Source organism: Pleurodeles waltl, chromosome 5 (genome assembly GCF_031143425.1).
Source record: "Pleurodeles waltl isolate 20211129_DDA chromosome 5, aPleWal1.hap1.20221129, whole genome shotgun sequence".
NCBI lineage: Eukaryota > Metazoa > Chordata > Amphibia > Caudata > Salamandridae > Pleurodeles > Pleurodeles waltl.
Genome location: NC_090444.1, coordinates 1720958062 through 1720984474, shown reverse-complemented (window position 1 = coordinate 1720984474; position 26413 = coordinate 1720958062). Strand labels below are relative to the sequence as shown.

Genomic DNA, 26413 nt, shown 5'->3' with positions numbered 1-26413 from the left:
ATGGCCTCACTCCTACCCTCTTGGCTTTACAGGCAAGGCTGCCATGTTCGCTGGCCGGGATGCAGCTATCGGTCACTCACCCTGGTGCAGCGACAAGCTATCCAGTTGTAGTCACTGCTGCTCAGGTCCTGAGAGCTCCTCTCATCCACAGTTTGGCCGCGGCCACCATCTTGGAAGTGCCACATCAGGGTCTGCAGGGGTCACGGAAGCCCCAAACACACAAGGCACTGTAATCAGGGGCTCCCGCCACCTCTTCACTGCTCAGCTCACACCCACTGCTACTGTAAAATTGTGATGGTTCAGCTACTTGGAGAGCTTTGCCGACGCCAAATTTAATCCACATGCGGCAGAGCTCTGTGGATTCACTGCCACTTTGGCGACATCTTAGCCACGCCCCTGACCCCTATATTATGAAGATGCTGTTACCTCAATTGCTTTAGGGACATTCAATGTGACCGGAAAATCATCTGGGTTATGTCTAGAATAACACTTCGTATTATGGGAGCCCTTATTTTGAAAACCTATTTTTGTGTTTACAAATAAAACACTTTGGGCCTGATTTGGATGATGGCGGTAACGGTCCCACTGTCGACTCTTCAATGGGAAACCCGCTCATTGCCTTGACGGTCGGCCTGCCGTATTTAGATGTCAGTGTGAACATACTATCGACAGTCTCCCGTCACCGCCAAGAATTTTCTTCCACGTCGACTGCACCATAGGAAATAGCAGCTGGCGGCAGGACTCAAGCCCCTTTTACGCACAGCCAATAACAATGTGCAGTCCAACCGACTCAACTGTGGCAACTAAATCTTCACACCTGACCTGGCGGATTGACAGCTATATAAACACGAAACTCACCTTTTGAACTCTTTCTATGTATCATGTTGCCATGAACCTGCTGCTACCAGTTCTCCCATTGTGCCTGAGCCAGGTCCATGATGCAAATCAACCTCCTCGTCGCTGGAACAGAAGGTAAGTGACAGGCATTCCTGTTAACCTAGAAGTTGAAGCTTCATCAATCAATCAATCAATCAGACAGGGATTTGTAAAGCGCGGCTAGTCACCCGTAACACAATACTTGTGCATGAATCAATAATTTGGGTAAACACCACCATTCTGTTGGGCAGTGCTGAAGTGAGCAATGTTGAAGCCTGAAAATGTATCAGAACAGACCTCGACATATAAGTAGCACCTACCAATTTTTTACGCACTGCCTACATGGCAATGGACAACTAAACAAAAAGTCTCAACAATCATAAATAGAAACGTGTTGTTAAAGGTGTGTGCAAGAATGTAACCAAAAGATCTCAAGTATCAACTCTAACAGTATCCTCAATTTAACCAAACAATCACATGATAATGTAGCAATTACACTACAACATGCTACAGGTGAGTGTACATAGAATGTAACAAAGTATTCACTGGTGACCTGCAAACATGTCCGAGATGATTGAAGGTCTCATGCCGCCTTTGTGTGTGCAATATAGAACAAACATAAGAACACATTCAAATGTAAAGTGCCAGGTGAAGTGTATAATACCTATGTGCATAATATTGACACATGTTAAAATAAATGCACATGCATCCTCCACTCACAAAAACAGAATCATATCATTCTGGTCTAAGTATCCAGCAACAACATGAATGGTTGCACTACAATTAATATCCATTATTAATGTACAACACTAATGTGTGCATTTAAAAAAACAACTAAAACACACAACCTGTGTTTACCATTGTCACAAATGACAGTAAGTGCATGGAGGGGTGGGTTTGGGATTTGGAAGGGGTCAGGGGAAAAATAAGGTCTTTTTTGGGAAAATGCGTAGGGTAGTTGAGAGAGAGTTCAGGTTAGGAGGTAGAGGGAGTGGCTGTGGCCGTTGTGCATGTCTGTTTAAAGTGAGGGTGTGGTGTATGTGCTGTATCTTTAGTTTTGTGTCTTGTGGTGGGGTTCTGTAGTGGTGGGTGTTGTGTCGATGGGTGTGCTGGTGCATGCATGTGTGGTGGAGGGTATGATGATGGGGGTGTGCTTGTGGTGTGTGGGTGTTTCTGTAGTGGTGTCTGTTATGTCTGTTGGTGTGGTGGTGGGGTGTGTGCGCTTGTGTAGTGGTGGGTGTAATGACTGGCGGTGTGACTGTGGTGGTGGTGTGTGGTGTCTGTACTTATGTTTTTGATGTGTTTATGTTGGGATGTGCTGCTTGTGGGTGTTGCTGTGGGTGCATGTATATGTCTGTGTGTGTTTTGGACAGGGTTGGATTGAAGCATTTGGGATGGGGAAGTGGTGAAAGTCTGGACACGCGGTTGGGGTGGGTGGGAGCTCGTGGCTAATGAGGAGGCCAGACCCTTGAATGACCGCTGCAGGCCAGACAGGGCACCGTGAATGTCACTGAGGTAAGCCAGCATCTGGGTGTTCTGGCCAGCACTTAATAGTGCGGTCTAGCCTACAGCAATCGTTCTTAAAAGATCAACATCCCCCTCAGTGAGCGCAGCCTGGGACACCAAGGCAGCGGCAGAGGTGCCTGCAGCAATAGTGACGTTGCCCCTTTTAGAGGGACGGATACTGCCAAGTAGAGGGATGTAGGAAGCTGGCCTAGTGGGCGGTGAGAACCTATGGTGTTATCACCTTATACAAGGTCCAGGGATCCCCGGTTAGTAAAGTGTAGGCAGTGTCTAGGAAGCCAGGGCTCTCTAGAGGTAGCTGTGGATGAGCAGCCAAGACTTATCTAGAAGACATGCAAAGCTTATGCCATACCACTATAGCCAGGCAGCAACTTATCACATATAAAAGAACCACACAGTGTTATAAAAAATAAAGGTACTTTATTACAGTAACACAACACTAGAATACTTCTAGGCAGTTCCCAACTGAATGTAAGTACACACTAATTATATACACAATAGCAATCAGTAAAATAGCATAAAAGCAAGAAGCACTGGCAATATTTACTATAAAGAGAAAGGGCCCTAGGGGAGGGACAAACCATAAGGAAGCAGAATGCGAGATACAGTCCCCCACCAAAGGATGTGGAATCATTAGAAGGGAGCTAGAGAAACTAGAAACCCCAAGAGGTGAGTACCATAGTGACCCCAGTGACCCAGAAAGCAGAAGTAAATATCTGGTTTTCCCAAGGACTAGCAGGATGACTTAGAAAAAGAATTGGGCAAGAACAGGACCAGACAGGAGGAACTCAAATGTGGATTCCAGTAGAAGACCTGCAAAAGAAGGGGACAGAGTCCAGTCCACGATGGAGTGTCCAGTGGGGGCAGGAGCCACTCCCTACCCTTTTGTGGATGCAGAACCAGGTCGATGAGGGAAGAAGGGTAGCTGTGGAGCCTAGGAGCTGAAGAAGAGTCCTTAGAGCAGTGCAAATGGTGTCCCATGTCACTTGTCGGGTCACAGATGGTCAGGGGTGCAGATGAACCACCAACAAGCCTTGGCAAATGCAAGGGAACTCGACCCAGGGAGGGGAGCCCGAGGTGACCCTCAGCAGTCGGGAGAGCCAACAGAAGCAGATGCAGATCCCACTGACAGCAAGCACAGTAAAGGCAGTGAGGCCCAATTAGCACACCTGAAGAAGAGTCTCACGTTGCTACAGAAGCAGAGGGGAGACTGCACTTTGCAGCAAGAAGTGCTGGGAGCCGGACCTACACCGAGCCTGAAGATCCCTTAGCGCAGGAGCAAACAAGCCTTGGTAGCTGCAAAAGACGCAGTGCACAGGGGTACTGTCCTGCAAGGAGAGGCAAGGGCTTACCATCTCCCAAGCTAGACAGCTGGCAGAGAGGACCAAGGGGACCACTCAAGAACCCCACCTGTGATGCTGGATCCACACTGTTCCAGAGGAGAGCAGATTCACGCAGCCGGTTGTCGTTGCAGTTGGTACCTGCAGATGCAGGGGAATGACTCCTTCACTCCAAGGGAGATTCCTTCTTGCTTCTTGGTGCAGACTGAAGTCTAGCTGACCTCAGAGAATGCACAGCCGGGAAAATGTTGTAGTTACTGGAAGGAGCCAGAGAAACAATGTTGCAAAGCGGAGTCGTCGCTGGAGTTGCAGATTGTTGGTTCCTGAAGAGTCCATCCAGTGGCCATAAGATGAAGTAAACAATGCAGAGGAGTCCTGGCGGAGTCTTGCATGTCGAATCTGGGGACCCACCCAACAGGGAGTCCCATAAATAGCACTAAAAAGCAATTTGGTCACCACCTATCAGGAGGGGTCTGTGACGTCACCTGCCTGACCTGACCACTCAGATGTTTCCAAGGGCCTCTGCACATCATGGTTTCAAGATGGCAGAATCAAGTGGCCACCTGGAGGAGCTCTGGGCACCACCCCTGGTGATGGACAGGGGAGTAGTCACTCCCCTTCCCTTTGTTCAATTTCACGCCAGAGCAGGGACCAGGGGTTTATGCAAGGAGGGCACCAAATGTGCCTTTTAAAGCAAACCGGTGGGTTGGGGAGGCTACCCCTCCAAAGTTTTGTAACACCTATTTCCAAGGGAGAGGGTGTTGCCTGCCTCTACCACAGGAAATCTTTTGTTCGGCCTTCCTCTGCCTGAGCTGGCCAAGCAGCAGGGGGGCAGAACCCTGTCTGAGGGGTGGCAGCAGCGTAGGCTGCCTGGAAAACCCCATAAGACTGGTAGGAGCAATACTAGGGGTCCTCTAAGGAGCCCCCTGAGGGCATGGAATCATACAACCAATACTGGCAACAGTACAGGAGTATGATTCTGACATGTTTGATACCAAACATGCCCAGGCTCGGGGTTACCATTATGTAGCAGGACACAGGTAGTGAGTGACCTGTGTCCAGAACATGGGTAAAATGGCTTCCCTGCACTAACAAAGTCCAGGGTAATGGAACTGGGGTTCGTAGGGGCACCTCTGCTCAAGCAGGAGCTGCCTTCATGCACAGTGACCTGCACCCTGCCCTCTGGCCTACGAGGACCTACCATAGGGGTGACTTACAGTGACTTGGTGCAGTGACCTGTGATGAAAGGGTGCATACACCTTTTCACGCAGGCAGCAATGGCAGGCCTGCAGACACATTTTGCAAGGGCTCCCTTGGGTGGCTTAACACATGCTGCAGCCCATGGGGGAGCCCCTGGTGCCCCAATGCTCTGGGTACCAAAGTACCATATACTAGGGACTTATAAGAGGGCACTAATATGCCAATTGAAGGATGTGCAAAGTTCTATGCAACCAAATTTAGAGGGAGACAGCACAATCACTGGGGTCCTGATTAGCAGGATCCCAATGAAAACAGTCTAAACATACTGATAGCAGGCAATAAGTGGGGGTAACCAAAAGAGGGTTATTTTCTATAGGGGGGAGCAAGAGGAAGGGTGGAGAATGGAATACAGGGTTGGACAAAAACAGAGCAGACTCATTCTCTCCCGGGTCTGCCCCACTAGAGACTGGTCTATATTGAAGGCCTCCTCAGAGGAACATGTCAAATCACTTGTGGACTCCTGGCAAGTCCCCACACCCTCCGTGCCACTGGGGCCTTCAGGGTCTGTGGTGTCCACACATGATCCCCCAGTGATCAGCTCCATTCCCGCCAATTTGGCTGCTGTCACCTTCGGCTTGATCAGTTCATACTGAAAAAAACAGATACAACAGTCAAGCAATGTCTGATATATCAACTGCTTCATAATTGTACAGATTGCCACAGTCACCAGTAATGAAGCCTACATTCACTACACACGTGACATACCATCACACCTAGCCCAATCATGACATGGGTCATGTTTTGTGAAACTGTCCCTCATGTGATAGTGAAAATGCTGCCAATCCCTTTGTTTGTATGCAGCCACTTGGGCTTAGGATGTGTGTTTTCCTCAAAGTAGATGGCATAAAATACAGCTGGTAAGTATAGAGGTTAAACCACAACAATATCTACAGACAATGACTTACCCCCTTGTTGCTGCTGTTGGGCCGTCAACTGCCCATCAAGCTCCGGGTAAGCCACTGCAAGGATGGTGGCCATTGGGGCAGAGTGGGGTTGTCAGCCTGGATTGCTGGGAAGACTGCCCGACTTGTCTCTCGGCTGATTATCTTGTAGCCTGATGCAGGTCCTCCCACCTCTTCTGACAGCGCAGGCTACGCCACTTGTGGATCCCCAGGGTCTGCACTTTCTTGGTGGGGTCCACATTTCCTGCTTCTGAAGGGCGTTGACCTGTATAGATGACATAAAGGTACAGGAAAAGGCAATTCAGTATCACTGTTGGGCTGTACTGCTGTGACATTACTTTTAATAAATTCACACGCACATTTATAAAACAGCTACTAGATTTTTTTTCCATAAAACTGTTATAGGTAGAGTGGAAATACTGATTTGCAATAATCTCATGTGCACCACCAATACATGCTAGCTTCTCATGTAACCTAATCAGGTCTACGTCAGCATCTTTGCCAGAACTATGCAACCAATCCTGTTGTGAGACCCACCCCTGATCACTCACAATCAGTGTTAGCTACTAAACGCTAAACAACCTATAGAATCCTTGCATATAATCACATTCACAGCTACATTGGCTTCCTGCCTAAACTCCCCAAGAGTCAGAACCCATGGTCTGCATCACATACAGTGACTGAGGGCAAGATATGAGGGCTGGTATGTGTCAATGAGAGCAGTGATTTGTAGGTTGTTTAAACAAGTGTGATTTCAAATGGGACAGACTGGTATGGATGATGGTGAGCCAGTGTCATCTAAACTTGCTGCCCCTAAAATAAGTCCATCTCTAGGTGGCTCCATAACAGGTTTAAACCACAAAGAGCAAATGATACAACAATATGTGCTGGAATCCCACATGACAGTACAGCATCAGACAACTTATGACCCTCCACATTTTTTCACTCAACATAACTGTCATTTCAACATTGGCATACTATTGAAACACTGTCTATTGGCCACTGGTAGTCAGTGGACTGCGGTTTGTGTGATGAAATAGGATGTGTGTGTTACATGGACACACATTACAGCTTTTACTGTCAGGTTACTTAACAATGCCATGCACAGACATTTGTCACAAAAATCTGTCTGAGCTACAACATTCGGACAACTCCAAGCACACCACCCACATTACCAAATACACTGTGAATCATAAAGGAAGAGGCTACTCACTCTGACATTTCCCAATCAGACGTACCTGTTCCTCTGGGGTCCCATAGAGCTGGCAATACAGGAACAGAACCTCACTGGCAAGGAGCTCCAACTCCTCAGGGGAGAAGTCAGGGGCCCTGTCACCTGCTGTGCCTGCCATCCTGGCTCCCAGAGGTCAGTAACAGCAGCAAAAAACAAGGCGGTCTAGATGGCTGCAATGTTATGGGGGTAATTGAGTATTTTTTCACAACGCAGCGTACAAGTACACAACAGACACGATCTGTGATGGAGACAGACACAGCCATTGGCTTTCATGCATAGCTGTCACACACACTTGCCTATGGCAGGGCCTGTCATGGAGGCTACCACCAACTATGCAGTCAACTTCCACTGACGGCCGTCGGATAGCGAATGTCCTGATGGCAAGGTCAGGCAGCAGCCATTTTAGGGTGTGAAGCTACTCATTTTAGAAAATGTTTTTTGTACCACCGGCACTCAAAATTGAGACTAGTGCGTTTCTAAATGTCAGATACGAACGACACTGTCTTAACAAGATGACATGATAAAATGTGAACAGGAGCTGTGTATCACAACTATAGTGCAGCGATGGAAGTACTACCTCCGTAAAAAAAAATATATATATATATATTTTTTTTTTTTTATTGTTCCCATTGCATGTTCCCTTTTCTCCATGGTATCAAGGTAGTGGAGCATATAATCCTGAATGTCACAGATATTGGGGTTAGGGGTGGTGTTAGTAACAGAGACTCCATTTCTACAAGGACTTGTTTTTAACATTTGTATGTCCCACATAAACCCTCTGTAGTTTACTTTCAATAAATTTATTGACATTTTTCCTCTTTGTAAATGCAACATTTTTTCCTAAATGGGTGTTCTATAGTTTTCCCAACATGATGGTGAAAGAAGCACATGACAAAGGAAATGGTACAAATAATCAAACAGGAGTCTTGAACTATGATTCCATTACATTTATTAAGACGAAGAAAACGAGTGCTAGGTGAAATACAATAAGAGGAAATAAACTAAAAATAGTCTATCATGGTGGATGGAAACATGGTAATACAGCTGAATAGTTTGAAGCCCAATATCCAAAACACTACTATCCTCTCAAAACGTAAATGTGTCCATGAAACAGTCCAGAGAGTGAATGGTAGCTACAGAAGGCGACTCTTGGCGGCGGTGGTGTTGGTCTTGCCATCCTCTGCTGCTGGTCCAGATCACCGTCCCTTCTGGGGGGGTAAGGGTGAGGGGGTTGCTGGGGGCCCTCAGGTGCAGGGACAGGGATAGTAGGGATAGGCCCATCCTGTGGCAGGACCTCCCTGTCTGTGTCTGGTAGTGTTGTACTTTGGCCAGAAGTTGAGGGACCACAGGCACGGCAGATGGACTGGGAAAAGCCCTGCACATAATGTGGTAAATGTCATACATCACCCCAGTCAAGGAGCACAAATTGGAATTCATGTTCTGCATCCCTGGACTGTTCTCCCTCTGCACCTATTTAATGTCCCGGAGCTCGTTTAGGTCCTGGCCCATCATGTCTTGGGACTGTTGGACTGGTCCCAAGACTTGGTCAATGTTGGTCTGGCTAACTAAAACCCCAGTAGCCTCCCTTGGCTAGCTCACAGATTACCTCCTACGAGCCCTACCCCCACTAGCCTGTGCCCTTTGTCGTGTGCCCCAAACCACTGCATCCTGGCAGAACTGGAGGCTGAGTTGCCAGTAGCTCAACAGTAGCCAGGACTAGGGGCACAGGACTGGTGTGCTGGTTCTCGGTGCACAGGAAGTGGAGGGGTACTCAAGAGGAGGTCTTGTTGCAGCTGTGGTGGGAGGTGGAGCTGTGGACTGGGTTTAACTCACTGATGCTGTGTGACCAGACAGACCAGATGGACCAGCTTGCTCCTTATCATCCGGACTTGCAGCAATGGAGTCCTGACCTGGAGGGAGGTGTCTTGGCTGACAGACAATGGTGCACTGGGCCAGGTGGTTGGAGCTTTGAAGGATATAGAAGACATGTGATACGAATATAGTTTATGCATTTCATGTGTCTTGGTCTACAAAAGGGCCAACCTAAAACCAAGAAAGAGTGAGATTGACTGATTGAGCCTTTGTATTATTTTCATTGTTTTACCCATGCAGACTGATTTACACAGATGACAACTCCAGTGCTGACCTTGTAGAGATGTCCTGAAAGGCCAAAGTGTTAGTTCAGATTTGTAGGTTACATGTGAGACACTCTGAACCCAACACCGTGGTGAGTAGAATGGAGTATTGGACCATTCCAAGGCGTAGCAGGCTGAAATTCATTGGATATAAAGTGGTTCATAATGCACATAATACTCTAATTAGTCATCATATGGACAGTAAAATTTCACTTTTGTGTGGCTGCTAATTCTGTTCAGCATGCCACAACACATTTTTCGATATCTTGGATTCAACAGACTATGAATAATGTAAGCATTTTTATCAATTTACTGTAGGCATGAACAGTTGTCAACGTGTTTGATGTATACAAGAAGTGATATTTTAATCCACAACATGACATGGCGATTGACTAACGCACTGGTTTTTCTAAATGTGTGTGCATAGAAAAGTAAAGAACAGTGTAGCACCATTACATTCCATTATTGTTTTTCAGATTCAATAACAGAGCATCATGGTTGCTATAGTCATCTGCCAACACTATGGACAATACTTGTTTGAAAAATGTTACACATATCACTTTCAAAGACTATCTTAGAGATGAAAACACGTTTGCAACTGGTACACACATATATAGATATAATTATGTGACTAGGAGAAAATACAACTTAGGAACATCATACTCACCGTTGACAATGGATGTAGTTTTGGACCTATTTTTGGAAGCACAACAACATTACACTGATAGTAATGGGCAGAGCCCATGCAAGGAATTATCCATGGGGGGCAACACAAATCTGACTGTCCATATTGCATTATGTCAGAAGGAGATATACACCTATGCTGCTGGTAATTTGTATAACACAAAAGAGTTTGTTTAGTCACAAATAGATGTATTTGTGTTGTTAAGGTTGTTGTACCATTCTAAAAGTCTATCTTAAGGGCAGAACTCCATTGGCGATTAGGGAGACATACATAGGTCTGACTTACCAGTCTGCACTCCACAAGGGATTCCAGTCAGGCCTTCAGGATGGAGGATTTGCAAGACCTTCTTCTCCCACTGAATGAGTTATAATGGGAGGAAAGAACCACTACTAGTCCTCAGGGACTCCAGGTGACGCTTGGAGGCCAGTGAATGAACCTTCCCTTGCAGGTCTTTCCACCTCTTCTAATGTCCTCCTGTGTGCGCAGGTTGTTAGCTACTGTATTCACAGTGTCAACTATTCTGGTCTACATTTGCCTTTTATGGGAAATGGTAGTATTTTGGACTTGTGCTCCAAGCAATTGTGGCTCTACTATAATTTCATCCACCATGACAGACAATTTTCCCTCTGTGAAACAAGGATTTCGTCTCCCTGACATTCTGAAATATATCTAAACAAAACTAGTGCTCAAAAAATTGAAGGGTACTGTAAGAAAATTAGATTCAACAAAAAAGACGGAGGGAGGTGTAAACAGAATCAAAAAGCCGGTCTCCTATGGTAGGGATTTGGCTGGCTGATCATCGGCAGTGGAACGGCAAAGGATCGTGGTCTGAAATGGAGGGTGTTTTTTAGTGTGTTTTGCAGGTGTTCACAATTGTCCAATTTGCAACAGGTGTGGGGTACTAGCATCCAACCAATGGCCACAGCCATGGTACTATAATGATGGGTCCCACGTCCTGGGCCTGCTGCTGACAACCTCCAGCACACCTCTGTGATCTAAAGTGGCTTGGCAGGATGGCGCCACGAGGGCGGTGACAGAGTGATAATTGTCAGCGTTAGAGTCCACCACGTCAGCTGCGGGAAGCAGCTGGAGTGATAGAGTACACTCAGTCGAGGCATTCCTTGGCTTGGCCACAATGCTTCTAAATAAATCGGGCAAGAGACCGTGGACGTGGCAGTCTTTTCCGGGCTGCCACAGACATGGCTTGGCGGCAAGACCGCCAAGATCTAAATCTGGCTCTTTGCCTTTTGTTTTTTTGACAAACTGATTTTGTGAACTCTGGATTTATTTTCTAATGTATCCAAGGTGATGAAGACTGGATCAGCAATTCTGATGCTAACAACAACACTTACTATTGTACTCATTTGTAAAACTGAGGGATTACTCTTTGCCAAGATGTACTAATTTTGCAATGCAGATCCAACAGGAGCAATGAGAGCTTCCTCTATTTTCTGGAACCACATAACAACCTTATACTTTTTCTGTCTAGGTTACAAGTAGACCCAGGGAGAGGTGAATGGGATAAATGAGAGAAATGAGACACTGGCTCACACTGCTTGGTTGTACAACTGGACTTTACTCGCAGTGAAGCAGCGTCGATATCTACAGTGTTGGCTGTGGAAATTAATTTCTAATAACGTATATGATATACTTTCGGGCTCTCTTTATTTCCCATTCTAAATGCTGGAATGAAATTAGATATTTCTCCTGATCTGTAATATAATTCAAGTTGATAAGGCAACCACAAATAATACTTTGAGTTACTATATGACATTTGTTGAAGAGAAATAACTGTAATATGAAAATCATTCACTGATATCATATGATTCACCTTTACCCCTTTAATATTATACATTCTAAATCCAGTAGCTCCATACCACACAACAATAAGTCTGTGCCAACTTGATTTCAACGGCTTCTCTTACAAAACTAATGGAAACAATACAGAGGTTTTAATCCCAACAAATAACACCTTGTGAAAACAAATGAAGCATAAAACTGGAGTATGTAATCCTAATGTAAAATACCTTGTGAAAACAACAATATCTTTCACAAGTGTGGTACAAGAATACTCCATTTATTCCAAATAGGTACTTCATCGACTTTCACAATAACAGGCTTCAAGATTTCTTACAACAAGTCTTGTCTACAGCAGCTATGCATCAGGATGGCCTTAAAAGGATATGATAGACCATGAAAAACTCATGTTTCAAACCTTAAAGAAAGATGCCAAATTTCCAAGTCTCCTGAGGGTTCTGTGGTTCCAAGGAACATGTAGTTCTTCTTGACATTACTTGGGTGTGCACCACTGCATGTCCCTCTGAGATGTGAAACCTCTGTCTACACACCAAACACCCTGCGCTCCCTTTCAATCTCTTCTGCTCCTGAATGTTCAAGAGCTTCAGGGTAGCACTTTGTGCAGGAATGTCATGTAGAGGTAAGAGCTTCTGACAACACATTCTAACACTGCTCCCCTTCGCCCCCCTCCAAATCCTTCAAAAGGAGATTTATCTGGGAAGAAAATAGCAATTATCAAGTCAATGTTATGAAAATTCTGAGCCTGCACCACCGGTTGAAAATTTTTGGAAGGTAAGATATTTAATATTTCATTGGACAAAGAAGTGGTTCTTCGTTCATTATCCCTGGCTAGAGACAGCTTTAGCCACCTGCCAGAGCGTATACAAGCAATAAAACAAAGAAAAGGACATTGGGTAAGTCCCCCACAGAGCCTATGATCATATCATTGTCATTCACATTTTGACTAAACTGAAATTATAACCACTCAAAGCTGTAACAGTCATGGCATATGGGCATTCTCCCTCCTTAACACTATTTCACTGGATCATTAGTTGTAAGAGTCCTTATATGAAAAAGCATGTAATGTGGTACTGTGGTATGAATACCATAATGCAGTCGGGGAAGTAAGGACTCTTCAGTGCCATATATGTGTGCCAGAGGTAGTAGCGGATACCATTACTTGGTTTGTGTTGGATTCAGGGTAAGAAAAACTAAATTCTGAATTACCCTCAACAGTGATGAACATGACATTTCCCAATTACATTGGAACAGCAGAATGCGTCCAGGACTATAGGAAACAGCATAAACATCTTCTCACAACTCACAAGATACCAAGCAATATTTCAGATTGTGTGGCCGGATCCTACTTCCTTTCCACTGCCCACTCCCGCCACAAAATTTTTTACTTTCCCCCTCCATTATTTTCTTGTATTTTGATTTCAAAGTACCAACGCCCATCTTTTGACAGAAGTGGTCCTTACCATTCCAAATGGTTGAGTTCCTGCATTGGGTGACTTGGTTGTCAATCTTATGGCTACACTTTTTTTGGCATCTTTGTGTACTATCTGGTTTATAGTTCCCTCAGAAGCTTTGGTTCTTTTGCAGATGGCTTTCCTTGTTTCTTCATGATTTCCACCATGTCTTGTTTCGAAGGGGTCTTGTTGTCGGGTCTAACAGGTAATGTTCAGGGAATGCTTTAATTGTGAAACACAACCTAAAGAGGAGGTTTAAAACAAAGTGGGATAAGGACACTTGACCTTTAGTGAACACGACTAATGCTGTCTGCAATTAAAATGGCAATATTGTAAACTGAAAATGTTCTTAGTTGACTTTAAACTGAGTTTCCTTGGTATGAAAACAAAAAAGTAAGCATCGATCAGATTCATATGCACTACGGAGTTCGTTTCAGTCTGAGCCTTAGCAGTCCATTACTAGCTGGAAAACACACATCAGCTTCCGTACTAGGAGAATTATCAAGTACGCTCCTTTGCCAATGTCATCCACTATAACTGAATCACATCCTTGCTAAGGGGGCTTACAATTTCCCAGACAATGCTTCCCTCTTCTGTAAAATGTAGGAAAGGGGTAACTATATCTTCTCAGACAATTGTTCCATTTTCTAGAATTGGGGAATGACATACTTATGACCAATTACTTCAAAGGTGCGGTGAACTGAGACCACTGTCCTAAATGAATCTCTGCCATTTGTTCTGCAACCAGGTCTCTTCTTATTGCCTGATCCATCAATTGCGGCCAGTGATGCTACATTTGTTGAGCTAGCAAACTACTATTGCTCAGTTGAGAAATAGGTGGAGTCATGGCTCCCGCTTTTAGCTGCCCGAACTTGAAAGAAGGCAAGAGCTTGGTAAGAATCTCTTGAACGATGCTTGTAAGAAATTGGGTTGTTGCTTGACTAGGGAGTGAATCCTGGTCAAGCAGCAACCACAATCCTAGTTAGGGTGAGGCACAAGCCAAACCTAAACCTGTGCTCAACCCGTTGGCAGGTCTGAAGGCAAAATGTTTGGGGGAAAACAACTACAAGGATGCTGGGTCTAACATGCTGCTCTGAAAGATGAGACAATTACGCTCTGAAATACAAAGCTGTGCTTACACGTCTTGATAACTTTATGCACATTTACTTAAAACTGATTTTCAAAACACTTTGAACCCTGGAATAGAACCTTCAACGCTGCCGTCTTCGGTCTAGCAAGTGTCTTAGTCTTCTTGCTGCTATACAAGGACTGAAAAATAAAGCATCATTAAAAACCCTTTTCAAAACCAAATCCAAAAAGACTTCTGTCTAGTTCTCCATGTTCCCAGGAACTCCAAATATTAGGCTTAATTCTCAACTCCTCCAAGAGTTTCCACTTTGCAGACCTTTACCTTCACGATTCACCACATGCATATTCTCTTCTCTTGTCCTCTACAACCCTTTTGCTTTCTCCAGCTCCCAGATTTTTACTGTTTTTCACAAGGCTCACTAATGTTTTTCCTTCATCAGTATCACTCTCATGCCACTGACATAATTCTGCCACCATCTCCTCTCGCCCTCTATCTCTTCCACTGTACACTCCCGCTCTCTTTTCCCTAATTCTTACTTAGCTCACTATGCCCATTTTTTCACTACCTTTTCTATATCATGCTCTGCCCTGTGATGGTGTACAGCTAATTAACCATTTTATAGCTACTGCAGTTATATTGTTATCGATGCATATAATGGTGCAATGAATTTTGTTGTCGAAATGTACAGCATAATGACATTCTGTGGTGAACATCATACCCTGGATGTATGGGTGCTTCCTGATTAAATAAACGGTGTGAACAGCAATGGAGTTAAGGGACACACAAAGCAAGTCCCCCTATGAAGGAGTATTTGTGCTGCGACGGTTCAGTTGACGAGCGCTCTGGCCACTGGTGATCTGTAGGTTCCCGCTATCTAGGTCTTCATGCGGAGACCTAAGCCTATCTGCTCAAGCACGTTAAAACAAGAACTTCCAGCTCAACCCGTTAAATGCATTTTCAGCAGCCAACGGCAGAATGGTGAGAGGGGTTTTGGAACAGGATGCCTTATATTCTACACAGCACCTGGATACCCTCATGGGTGACAAGCAGTGCTCCTCAAATCCACATTATACTCTCAATAAAGTAGAGCACCTGGCGGATATTGTCAGCATCAAAGGCACAACCCTGACTGATCCGGGTGGATCAAGTGTGGCAGATGGGGTATTAGTCGGTCAGCCAGGACCTTTGTGAAAATCTTGATGTTGGAGTTCATTAGGACCATAGGTCGATATACCTTACAGAGGTCCTGCAGTTTACCCCCTTGTGTTTAAGCCTACGGTAGGCTTTGTTCATCATCGGTGTGACAGAGTCGATTATAAGGAGCTGAATGTAGCTACCAGCTGAGAGGTCAGGTCTGGTTTAAAGGATTTGTAGAACGTGTTAGTGAGGCCATCAGGACCCGGATATTTGTTCAGGGGTAAGTCTTTGAAAACTCTGAGGACCTCATCAGAGGTGATCAGTTGTTCCAGGGATTCCATGTTTACCTGCGTGAGTTGGGGCAGGCCTGCCGATCCAATGAACGTTCTCACTTCTCCCAGATCTACTCGCTTCTCTGAGTAAGGGGTTGTGTGATAGGTCTGGAGCCTTGCCTTTTTCCTCATTTCCTCAAAGGGGGCGAACCACCGCCCCTTTTAGGATCAGTATTCTCTTCATCATTTTTGCACATCTCAGTCTCTTAACCAGCAGGGAGTCAGTCTTGCTGGCCTTCTTAAAGAATTTCTGGAGTATGTGCAGTAATATTTTCTCTGCCTTCTCTGCTGCCAGCAGACCCAGGCGCACGCTCATCCTATTCAGGGCTTGGAGGGAACACAACGACCTAGTCTTCAGGCAATCCTCCTCCCTCACCTTTAGTGCCTCCTCCAGCACCCGAGAGAGAGTTGGTGGACCAAGGCCATCTCCACTGGCCACATGACACTGCTTTAAATGAATCCTAGAGTGTGCTCTGGCAGACTGTGTCAGCGACATTCTTCCTCAGAGTGGAGCACTGGCCCACCTCCAAGAATGGTTCCATCGAACCGCGCGGTCCCCTGCTTGCGGGCCTTTCCAGGTCACATAGGTGTGGTCAGCAATCGCAGTTGACCCATGGATCACCTTGGGTGTTCTCCACCCAACTTCGGGTCCCCCATATCAGGTCTATGCATAACTATCATCTGTGGATGTGGGAGAAAAAGGCATACTCCTTCCCTTTTGAGTTCTCTTCCCTCACCTCACTCAGCAATGTCCCCAACATAGCGCCTAAGGAATAGTTGTGCAGGGTTGACAAATTAGGTGTCCATACAGCACTATGTTAAAGGCCAAGAGAAGATCACGAGGATTCCAGCCTCCATTACCAAAGCACCTGCAATATGAAAACCTTCTGGGCAGTGTTTGGTGCGCAGTTATTAACCCCTTCGCTGCCAGGCCTTTTCCCCCTCCTGTGCCGGGCCTTTTTTTGCCTATTTGGGGCAGTTCGCGCTTAGGCCCTCATAACTTTTTGTCCACATAAGCTAACCAAGCCAAATTTGCGTCCTTTTTTTCCAACATCCTATGGATTCTAGAGGTACCCAGACTTTGTGGGTTCCATTGAAAGAGGCCAAGAAATTGGCCAAAATACAGTGAAAATTTCGTTTGTTTCAAAAAAATTGGAAAAAGTGGCTGCAGAAAAAGGCTTGTGGTTTTCCCCCTGAAAATGGCATCAACAAAGGGTTTGCGGTGCTAAACTCAGCAGCTTCCCAGCTTTCAGGAACAGGCAGACTTGAATCAGAAAACCCAATTTTTCAACACAATTTTGGCATTTTACTGGGGCATACCCCATTTTTGCAGTTTTTTGTGCTTTCAGCTTCCTTCCAGTCAGTGACAGAAATGGGCATGAAATCAATGCTGGATCCCAGAAACCTAAACATTTCTGAAAAGTAGACAAAATTCTGAATTCAGCAAGGGGTCATTTGTGTAGATCCTACAAGGGTTTCCTACAGAAAATAATAACTGAAAAAGAAAAATATTGAAATTGAGGTGAAAAAAACATAAATGTTTCTCTACGTTTTACTCTGTAACTTTTCCCTGCAATGTCAGATTATCGAAAGCAATATACCGTTACGTCTGCTGGACTCCTCTGGTTGCGGGGATATATAGGGCTTGTAGGTTCATCAAGAACCCAAGGAACCCAGAGCCAATAAATGAGCTGCACCCTGACGTGCGTTTTCAATCTATATCGGGTATAAAGCAATTCATTTGCTGAAATATAAAGAGTAAAAAATTGCTATCAAGAAAACCTTTGTATTTCCAAAAAGGGCACAAGATAAGGTGTTGAGGAGCAGTGGTTATTTGCACATATCTGAATTCCGGGGTGACCAAACTAGCATGTGAATTACAGGGCATTTCTCAAATAGATGTCTTTTTTACACACTCTCCTATATTTGGAAGGAAAAAATGTAGAGAAAGACAAGGGGCAATAACACTTGTTTTGCTAATCTATGTTCCCCCAAGTCTCCCGATAAAAAAGATACCTCACTTGTGTGGGTAGGCCTAGCGCCCGCGACAGGAAACGCCCCAAAGCGCAACGTGGACACATCCAAGTTTTTGGAAGAAAACAGAGGTGTTTTTTGCGAAGTGCCTACCTGTAGATTTTGGCCTCTAGCTCAGCCGGCACCTATGGAAACCTACCAAACCTGTGCATTTCTGAAAACTAGAGACCTAGGGGAATCCAAGGAGGGGTGACTTGCGGGGCTCGGACCAGGTTCTGTTACCCAGAATCCTTTTCAAACCTCAAAATTTGGCTAAAAAAACACATGTTCCTCACATTTCTGTGGCAGAAAGTTCTGGAATCTGAGAGGAGCTACAAATTTCCTTCCACCCAGCGTTCCCCTAAGTCTCCCGATAAAAATTATACCTCACTTGCGTGGGTAGGCCTAGCGCCGGCGACAGGAAATACCCCAAAGTGCAACGTGGACACATCCTAAATTTTGGAAAAAAACAGAGGTGTTTTTTGCGAAGTGCCTACCTGTAGATTTTGGCCTCTAGCTCAGCCGGCACCTAGGGAAACCTACCAAACCTGTGCATTTCTGAAACCTAGAGACCTAGGGGAATCCAAGGAGGGGTGACTTGCGGGGCTCGGACCAGGTTCTGTTACCCAGAATCCTTTGCAAACCTCAAAATTTGGCTAAAAAAACACATGTCCCTCACATTTCAGTGGCAGAAAGTTCTGGAATCTGAGAGGAGCTACAAATTTCCTTCCACCCAGCGTTCCCCCAAGTCTCCCGATAAAAATGATACCTCACTTGCGTGGGTAGGCCTAGCGCCGGCGACAGGAAACACCCCAAAGCGCAACGTGGACACATCCTAAATTTTGGAAAAAAACAGGTGTTTTTTGCGAAGTGCCTACCTGTAGATTTTGGCCTCTAGCTCAGCCGGCACCTAGGGAAACCTACCAAGCCTGTGCATTTCTGAAAACTAGAGACCTAGGGGAATCCAAGGAGGGGTGACTTGCGGGGCTCGGACCAGGTTCTGTTACCCAGAATCCTTTGCAAACCTCAAAATTTGGCTAAAAAAAAACACATGTCCCTCACATTTCTGTGGCAGAAAGTTCTGGAATCTGAGAGGAGCTACAAATTTCCGTCCACCCAGCGTTCCCCCAAGTCTCCCGATAAAAATGACACCTCACTTGCGTGGGTAGGCCTAGCGCCGGCGACAGGAAACACCCCAAAGCGCAACGTGGACACATCCTAAATTTTGGAAAAAAACAGAGGTGTTTTTTGCGAAGTGCCTACCTGTAGATTTTGGCCTCTAGCTCAGCCGGCACCTAGGGAAACCTACCAAACCTGTGCATTTCTGAAAACTAGAGACCTAGGGGAATCCAAGGAGGGGTGACTTGCGGGGCTCGGACCAGGTTCTGTTACCCAGAATCCTTTGCAAACCTCAAAATTTGGCTAAAAAAACACATGTCCCTCACATTTCTGTGGCAGAAAGTTCTGGAATCTGAGAGGAGCTACAAATTTCCTTCCACCCAGCGTTCCCCCAAGTCTCCCGATAAAAATGATACCTCACTTGCGTGGGTAGGCCTAGCGCCGGCGACAGGAAACACCCCAAAGCGCAACGTGGACACATCCTAAATTTTGGAAAAAAACAGAGGTGTTTTTTGCGAAGTGCCTACCTGTAGATTTTGGCCTCTAGGTCAGCCGGCACCTAGGGAAACCTACCAAACCTGTGCATTTCTGAAAACTAGAGACCTAGGGGAATCCAAGGAGGGGTGACTTGCGGGGCTCGGACCAGGTTCTATTACCCAGAATCCTTTGCAAACCTCAAAATTTGGCTAAAAAAACACATGTCCCTCACATTTTTGTGGCAGAAAGTTCTGGAATCTGAGAGGAGCTACAAATTTCCTTCCACCCAGCGTTCCCCCAAGTCTCCCGATAAAAATGATACCTCACTTGCGTGGGTAGGCCTAGCGCCGGCGACAGGAAACACCCCAAAGCGCAACGTGGACACATCCTAAATTTTGGAAAAAAACAGGTGTTTTTTGCGAAGTGCCTACCTGTAGATTTTGGCCTCTAGCTCAGCCGGCACCTAGGGAAACCTACCAAACCTGTGCATTTCTGAAAACTAGAGACCTAGGGGAATCCAAGGAGGGGTGACTTGCGGGGCTCGGACCAGGTTCTGTTACCCAGAATCCTTTGCAAACCTCAAAATTTGGCTAAAAAAACACATGTCCCTCACATTTTTGTGGCAGAAAGTTCTGGAATCTGAGAGGAGCTACAAATTTCCTTCCACCCAGCGTTCCCCCAAGTCTCCCGATAAAAATGGTACCTCACTTGCGTGGGTAGGCCTAGCGCCGGCGACAGGAAACACCCCAAAGCGCAACGTGGACACATCCTAAATATTTGAAAAAAACAGAGGTGTTTTTTGCGAAGTGCCTACCTGTAGATTTTGACCTCTAGCTCAGCCGGCACCTAGGGAAACCTACCAAACCTGTGCATTTCTGAAAACTAGAGACCTAGGGGAATCCAAGGAGGGGTGACTTGCGGGGCTCGGACCAGGTTCTGTTACCCAGAATCCTTTGCAAACCTCAAAATTTGGCTAAAAAAACACATGTCCCTCACATTTTTGTGGCAGAAAGTTCTGGAATCTGAGAGGAGCTACAAATTTCCTTCCACCCAGCGTTCCCCCACGTCTCCCGATAAAAATGATACCTCACTTGTGTGGGTAGGCCTAGCGCCCGCAACAGGAAACACCCCAAAGCGCAACGTGGACACATCACAGAAAACAGACCTGTTTTTAGAAAAGTGCCTACCTGTAGATTTTGGCCTGTAGCTCAGCCGCCACCTAGGGAAACCTACCAAACCTGTGCATTTCTGAAAACTAGAGACCTAGGGGAATCCAAGGAGGGGTGACTTGCGGGGCTCGGACCAGGTTCTGTTACCCAGAATCCTTTGCAAACCTAAAAATTTGGCTAAAAAACACATGTTCCTCACATTTCTGTGGCAGAAAGTTCTACAATCTGAGAGGAGCCACAAATTTCCTTCCACCCAGCGTTCCCCCACGTCTCCCGATAAAAATGATACCTCACTTGTGTGGGTAGGCCTAGCGCTCGTGACAGGAAATGGCCCAAAACACAACGTGGACACATCACATTTTTTCATAGAAAACAGTGCCTACGTGTGGATTTTGGCCTCTAGCTCAGCCGGCACCTGGGGAAACCTAGCAAACCAGCGCATTTTTGAAAACTAGAGACCTAGGGGAATCCAAGATGGGGTGATTTGCGGGGCTCTGACCAGGTTCTGTTACCCAGAATTCTTTGCAAACATCAAAATCTGGCTAAAAAACACTTTTTCCTCTCATTTCGGTGACAGAAAGTTCTGGAATCTGAGAGGAGCCACAAATTTCCTTCCACCCAGCGTTCCCCTAAGTCTCTCCATAAAAATGGTACCTCACTTGTGTGGGTAGGCCTAGCGCCCACAAAAGGAAATGGCCCAAAACACAACATATTTTTTCACAGAAAACAGAGGTGTTTTTTGCAAAGTGCCTACCTGTGGATTTTGGCCTCTAGCTCAGCCGGCCCCAGGGGGGGGGGGGAATGCCCTAAAATAAATTTGACCCCCCACCCCCCCAAACCCCCCCTGCACAGGTGCGACCCTTGCCTACGGGGTCGCTACCCCTGCGTGACATTGGCGCCAAAAAACAAATTCCCGGTGCCTAGTGGTTTCTGCCCCCTTGGGGGCAGATTGACCTAAACACAATTTGCCCCCCAGGGGAGCGACCCTTGCCTGATGGGTCGCTCCCCATCTCAAAAAAAAAAACCAAACAAACAAAAAAAAAAAAAAAAAAAAAAATTTTGCCCTGGCAACAAGAGGTTTCTGCCCCCAGGGGGGGGCAGAAATGGCCTAAAATAAATTTCCCCCCGAACACCCACTCCCCCCCCCCCCCCCCCCCCCCGGAGGGACCCTTGCCTACGGGGTCGCTCCCCCTGCGTGACATTGGCGCCAAAAAACAAATCCCCGGTGCCTAGTGGTTTCTGCCCCCTTGGGGCAGATTGACCTAAAATCGACCAATCTGCCCCCAAGGGGGGCAGAAATGGGCTAAACACAATTTGCCCCACAGGGGAGCGACCCTTGCCTGATGGGTCGCTCCCCTTCTCTAAAAAAAACACCAAACCAATAAAAAAAAACACAAAAAAAAAATTTGCCCTGGCGCCTAGAGGTTTCTGCCCCCCCTGGGGGTAGACCGGCCTAATACCAATAGGCCGATCTGCCCCCAGGGGGGGCAGAGATGGCCTAAAATAATTTTGTCCCCCCCCACCCCTACCCCCCCCCGGGGAGCGACCCTTGACTACAAGGTCGCTCCCCTTGTGTGACGGCGCAAAAAAAAGATCCCTGGTGCCTAGTGGTTTCTGCCCCCCTTGGGGGCAGATTGACTTAAAATCGGCCGATCTGCCCCCAAAGCGGGCAGAAATGGCCTAAATACATTTTGCCCCTCCAGGGGAGCGACCCTTGTCCAAGGGGGTCGCTCCCCATCTGTAAAACAGAAAAACAAAAAAATCCCAGGTGCCTAGTGGTTTCTGCCCCCCTTGGGGGCAGATCAGCCGAATCGAAATAGGCTGATCTACCCCCTCAGGGGGGCAGAAATGGCCTAAAATAATCCCCCCCCCACAAACCCCCAGGGAGCGACCCTTGCCTTCACGCACAAAAAAAAACTCCCTGGTGTCTAATGGTTTCTGCCCCCCTTGGGGGCAGATTGGCCTCATCAAAATAGGCCAATCTGCCCCCAAGGGGGGCAGAAATGGCCTAAATATAATTTGCCCCCTAGGGGAGCGACCCTTGCCTAAGGGGTCGCTCCCCACCTAAAAAAAAAAGAAAACATAACAAAAAGAAAAAAAAAAAAAAAAAGAGATCCCTGGTGCCTAGAGGTTTCTGCCCCCCCTGGGGGCAGATCGGCCTAATAATAGGCCGATCTGTCCCCAGGGGGGGCAGAAAAGGCCTTCCCAAAAAATTGCCCCCCCTGGGAGCGACCCTTGCCAAAGGGGTCGCTTTGTTGCGTGACATTCGCGCGCAAAAACAAACTCCCTGGTGTCTAATGGTTTCTGACCCCCTTGGGGGCAGATTGGCCTTATCAAAATAGGCCAATCTGCCCCCAAGGAGGGCAGAAATGGCCTAAATATATATTGCCCCGTAGGGGAGCGACCCTTGCCTAAGGGATCGCTCCCCACCTAAAAAAAAAGAAATCATCACAAAAAAAAAAAAAAAAAAAAAAAAAAAAAAGGTCCCTGGTGCCTAGAGGTTTCTGCCCCCCCTGGGGGCAGATCGGCCTAATAATAGGCCAATCTGCCCCCAGGGGGGGCAGAAAAGGCCTTCCTAAAAAAATGCCCCCCTGGGAGCGACCCTTGCCCAAGGGGTCGCTCCCTTTTGCCAATTTCAAGGAAAAAAAAAAAAAATCCCTGGTGTCTAGTGGGGTTTCAAAAGCCGGATTGCAAGCAATCCGGCTTTTGAAACCTGTGAGAGACTTCAAAGGGAAGGAAATACATTTCCTTCCCTTTGAAGCCTCTCGGGGCCTCCCCCATGGGATTGAAAAAGAAATGCAAAAGCATTTCTTTTTCAATCGCGCTGGAAGCTCTGCTTCCAGCGCGATGGGGGAGACCCTGTGACTAATCAGCGCGCGCTGAAGTCACAGGGGGGGTTGGGAGGGTCGGGGGTGGGAGGGGAAGGGCTTCCCCTTCCATCTCTGACTTGGGGGGGTGGGGGGGAACCCCACAGAGGGAGCGAGAGCGCTCCCTCTGGGCTCTGTGCACAGGACGTAATGGTTACGTCCTGGGCACAGCAGCACTGTGCCTCAGGACGTAACCATTACGTCCTGGGCACAGAAGGGGTTAAGGATATTAATTGGACCATCCACTCACTCGCCTTCCAAGTAGAGGAAGCAACTCGCACTCAGGTCTTACTCAAGTTTTATGTGTTCAAACTGAAAATCTTTATATATGCCTACCAAACCCCTCCCCCTCTTTTTCTTATTGGTGGCTGAAAAGAATTTTCATGGGGTACAATATGTGGCACATTAGGTATGTCTCAGAGGAGCACATGCTCGTTTCCTGAAGGCAAACTATATCTGCCAAAATCCTATGTCCTTTAACCAGGGAGTTCAGCCCCTTAACATTTCAAGTCATAAGTTGCACCATTGATCATGGCTAAAGGAAGTAAGCTCTTACTAGGGTGCATCTGTGGTCGTCAGTCTACCACCTATCTAGGGAAAGGGTGAAGCGGACTGCTCATTGTCTGTACCCACCGTTGTTGTCCCCAAAAAAACCTTCCCACTCTGTCCACTCCCTTCTTACCCTCCCAACTGATGCTTTCACCCCCCCCCCCTCTTCAACTGCAAACCCCATTCCCTAGACATCTCACCATCTTGCTGCAGTGGTGAAGTGCGCTGTGGCCTGCCATCTGCCTTCCCAGTGGCTGCTAGAGTGGGAGCCAGGCCAAGTCAACACCTTTAGAGTCGCAAAGAATCATGATGATGCATGTAATCAGCCACTGCTGAATGAAGAAGTCCCAAGACAATGTCCTCAGCCAATTCAGTGACCTCCAATAGCCGCTAATGGATATAACCAAAAAAAAAAAAAAAGAAAATAGGGGCCGGTCTATTTCCACTGAGTTATCCTCGTGGAGCGCAGAATTTCCCAGCAGGACTCGGGATGGGTTGTACTGGAGTCCTCCTTGGGTGACCGTGACTGAGGGCCCTCTTTGGCACTTTGATAGCGCCCAGGATCTCCTGTGCTTGCTTGACAGTGTAGATTACATGTGTATTAGAGTTCAATCAATTAGTGCTTGTAAAGCGCAACTACTCACCCGTTAGGGTCTCAAGGCGCGGGGCAGAGTAGAAAGTCCAGCAGATGCGCACCTGTCTGCATCTCAGTTCCAGCAGTTATTGGTGCCAGAAACCTTCTCCTGTTGATGGTGCTTTGTCCTGGAAGATGTCAATCGTTTGATCCATGTACATGATAGAGGTCATCTGTCTTGCTGCTCTTCACACCCTGAGCTCCTACTCCCCTGACTCACATCCTATTCATGGCACAACTGGGCCACTCTCCCAGCCCACTTTCTTGCTGTCCCAAGCATTATGAAAGCCAGCAAAATGGGCCTAGCAGGAGAGACAGCGGCGGAGAACAACAAAAGGACGCTGTGCACCAAAGTTTTACTTTTAAAAAGATGCTGCAGTGGAAAGCAAAAATTCTCACTACAAGAAACATATTCTTCTTAGACTTGGAACTGAACATCTTCTCTGCAATGTAACTCCCTTCACCCAAGATTTCATAAGGTCCTATCTGCAACTGAAAGCGCAAAAGGGAAATCTGTAACATGGCATATTTTTGTATACACCTGAATGTAGAAAAAAGGGCTATGTAGTTGGCCAAACCCTAAAATTTATTTTTTTTTCTTTACAAATAAAGTGGCAAAGCAAATATAATAGAAGAAATACAACCCGCATTTGCTTCACTTTTCTCTTACTCTTATTGAAGTATGACATTTAAACATTCCTCAGGTTTAAAGTTAGAATATCTTCCAGTCAGTGGCCCAGTCTGTGCCATCAATCCTAACAACCACTTAAATACAAGATATTCAGGAGGGAGGAACATAAAATGTAGTAGAGACGCATCAAGATATTTAGTTCAGAAATGGGGACCTGACTCATCAATAGAGCAAGATGTTATGTATGATCTCTCATGCTTGTCACCTTCCCTATTGCCTTCTTCATTCTATAGCATCCTGTTTTACCATGCTGCTTTCCACGCTGTCATCTGCCTCATTCACCACCTCCACTAATATCTCTTGTGCTACATCACCCCGTTCCATACAAGCCACCTCTATCCCAGCTGCCTCACCTCTGCTTCAACGCCTCACCTGTCCCTCCCTTCATTTTACCTTCTGATTTTATCCCTCTTTTTTCCTGCTGCCACCTGTTTCTTAATTTTTTTAACAGCTTAAAACTACAATCTTTGTTACCATATAGCCTTTAGTGCACCTAAATACGGTTATACACATTTATTTAAAAATATATAGCATCATACTCTCTCTCCTTGCTTTCAATATTGAACACACAATAGGGTAATAAAATCCCGAAATAAATTAACAATGTGGGACACCAGGATTTTAAAGCGGGTCAAGAAGGGAAGCAGGAAGAATCAGAAAAGATAGCTGGACATGCATCCAGCGCGCACATTCTCATCCTCAAGGAAAACTCTTCCAGCCATTTAGAGTCACATTGCCAATGGTAACACAAACTGACTTTGCAACCTCAGGGTTACGACAGTAGTAGACTTTGAGTGAAAACAAGTGAAATCGCCATAAACAAGAGCAAAAGGTTGACCAAAAAAACAATGCACCCCGTTCTCCTCTAGACTGTTTAGTAAAGCATTTGAAGCATCACTGGGAAAAGCAGAACTGTCCTATCCCGGTGGAACACCTTCAATTTCACAGGAAAGAACACCGGAGCCAGTAATCATTTTGTCACTAATTCATTTTTGATCTTCAATAGAGCTCTCTTTCTTTCAAAAGTCTCTGGGCTCTGGCCTGGAAATAGCAAAAGTCAGCGACTCTTGAACATCAACATCTTCTTAATAATTGCAGCATTCAGTCACA

At 46.2% G+C, this 26413-nt stretch overlaps 1 protein-coding gene across 5 annotated transcripts in view; it reads right to left on the bottom strand.

Moving 5' to 3' along the window:
• Positions 1-26413, bottom strand: part of ENPP5 (ectonucleotide pyrophosphatase/phosphodiesterase family member 5) — a 133898-nt gene that overhangs the window by 87590 nt on the left and 19895 nt on the right. The window contains exon 2 of one of the 5 annotated variants that reach the window (XM_069236091.1): positions 13235-13467. The exons of 3 other annotated variants lie outside the window; for them this stretch is intronic. The gene's annotated coding sequence lies outside the window, so the exon portion shown is untranslated. Of the gene's footprint in view, positions 1-5905; positions 6168-13234; positions 13468-26413 lie in introns of all 5 variants that reach the window. One more of the 5 variants, XM_069236092.1, reaches the window with a different exon arrangement.